General features: G+C 46.0%; 1 protein-coding gene across 1 annotated transcript in view; it reads right to left on the reverse strand.

Annotated features, from left to right (window-relative positions):
* The window catches only part of LOC133665480 (thymocyte selection-associated high mobility group box protein TOX-like), a 19,477-nt gene that overhangs the window by 636 nt on the left and 16,341 nt on the right, over window positions 1-2,500 (reverse strand). The gene's annotated exons all lie outside the window — the stretch shown is intronic.

Raw genomic sequence — 2,500 nt, forward strand, 5'->3', positions numbered from 1 at the left:
GTGTTCAATCACTAAGAACTAAGGACTAAGTCAGGTACAAAGTCTTGTCTGCAGGAAGACCTGAACAGGAGAAGTGAGGTGTTCAATCACTAAGAACTAAGGACTAAGTCAGGTACAAAGTCTTGTCTGCAGGAAGACAGGAACAGGAGAAGTGAGGTGTTCAATCACTAAGAACTAAGGACTAAGTCAGGTACAAAGTCTTGTCTGCAGGAAGACAGGAACAGGAGAAGTGAGGTGTTCAATCACTAAGAACTAAGGACTAAGTCAGGTACAAAGTCTTGTCTGCAGGAAGACCTGAACAGGAGAAGTGAGGTGTTCAATCACTAAGAACTAAGGACTAAGTCAGGTACAAACTCTTGTCTGCAGGAAGACAGGAACAGGAGAAGTGAGGTGTTCAATCACTAAGAACTAAGGACTAAGTCAGGTACAAAGTCTTGTCTGCAGGAAGACCTGAACAGGAGAAGTGAGGTGTTCAATCACTAAGAACTAAGGACTAAGTCAGGTACAAAGTCTTGTCTGCAGGAAGACAGGAACAGGAGAAGTGAGGTGTTCAATCACTAAGAACTAAGGACTAAGTCAGGTACAAAGTCTTGTCTGCAGGAGGACAGGAACAGGAGAAGTGAGGTGTTCAATCACTAAGAACTAAGGACTAAGTCAGGTACAAAGTCTTGTCTGCAGGAAGACCTGAACAGGAGAAGTGAGGTGTTCAATCACTAAGAAAAGACATGTTCTTGCTTCCATTAGTGTTTGCAGCATGACTAAGGAAGGTTGTTTGTAAATGATCAGCCTGCATCACTCATGTTGTCCACAAGATGGCGACAAAGCAGCAGCAGAGAAAATAGTCCCTGCCACTTTATTCAAGTCAGCAGGTGTCACATGTCCTACTATCATGTATTGTGTTAATGATGTGGTGGGCCAAGGTCAGCAGGTCACATAAAATGAAGGGGCAGGGTCACATAAAATGAAGGGGTGGGTCACATAAAATGAAGGGGCAGGGTCACATCAAATGAAGGGGCAGGGTCACATAAAATGAAGGGGTGGGTCACATAAAATGAAGGAGCAGGGTCAGATAAAATGAAGGAGCAGGGTCACATAAAATGAAGGGGCAGGGTCACATACAATGAAGGGGCAGGGTCACATAAAATGAAGGAGCAGGGTCACATAAAATGAAGGGGCAGGGTCACATAAAATGAAGGGGCAGGGTCACATAAAATGAAGGGGTGGGTTACATACAATGAAGGGGCAGGGTCACATAAAATGAAGGGGCAGGGTCACATAAAATGAAGGGGCAGGGTCACATAAAATGAAGGGGCAGGGTCACATACAATGAAGGGGTGGGTCACATAAAATGAAGGGGCAGGGTCACATAAAATGAAGGAGCAGGGTCACATAAAATGAAGGGGCAGGGTCACATAAAATGAAGGAGCAGGGTCACATAAAATGAAGGAGCAGGGTCACATACAATGAAGGGGCAGGGTCACATAAAATGAAGGGGCAGGGTCACATACAATGAAGGGGCAGGGTCACATAAAATGAAGGAGCAGGGTCACATAAAATGAAGGGGCAGGGTCACATAAAATGAAGGAGCAGGGTCACATAAAATGAAGGGGCAGGGTCACATAAAATGACACGGTGGGTCACATACAATGAAGGGGCAGGGTCACATAAAATGAAGGGGCAGGGTCACATAAAATGAAGGGGCAGGGTCACATAAAATGAAGGGGCAGGGTCACATACAATGAAGGGGTGGGTTACATACAATGAAGGGGCAGGGTCACATCAAATGAAGGGGCAGGGTCACATAAAATGAAGGGGCAGGGTCACATAAAATGACACGGTGGGTCACATACAATGAAGGGGTGGGTCACATAAAATGAAGGGGCAGGGTCACATAAAATGAAGGAGCAGGGTCACATAAAATGAAGGGGCAGGGTCACATAAAATGAAGGGGCAGGGTCACATAAAATGAAGGAGCAGGGTCACATAAAATGAAGGGGCAGGGTCACATAAAATGAAGGAGCAGGGTCACATAAAATGAAGGGGCAGGGTCACATAAAATGAAGGAGCAGGGTCACATAAAATGAAGGGGCAGGGTCACATAAAATGAAGGGGCAGGGTCACATAAAATGACACGGTGGGTCACATACAATGAAGGGGTGGGTCACATAAAATGAAGGGGCAGGGTCACATAAAATGAAGGAGCAGGGTCACATAAAATGAAGGGGCAGGGTCACATAAAATGAAGGGGCAGGGTCACATACAATGAAGGGGCAGGGTCACATACAATGAAGGGGCAGGGTCACATACAATGAAGGGGCAGGGTCACATAAAATGAAGGGGCAGGGTCACATACAATGAAGGGGCAGGGTCACATAAAATGAAGGGGCAGGGTCACATAAAATGAAGGAGCAGGGTCACATAAAATGAAGGGGCAGGGTCACATAAAATGACACGGTGGGTCACATACAATGAAGGGGCAGGGTCACATAAAATGACACGG

Source organism: Entelurus aequoreus, linkage group LG14, assembly GCF_033978785.1.
Source record: "Entelurus aequoreus isolate RoL-2023_Sb linkage group LG14, RoL_Eaeq_v1.1, whole genome shotgun sequence".
In the NCBI taxonomy this organism is placed as follows: Eukaryota; Metazoa; Chordata; class Actinopteri; order Syngnathiformes; family Syngnathidae; genus Entelurus; species Entelurus aequoreus.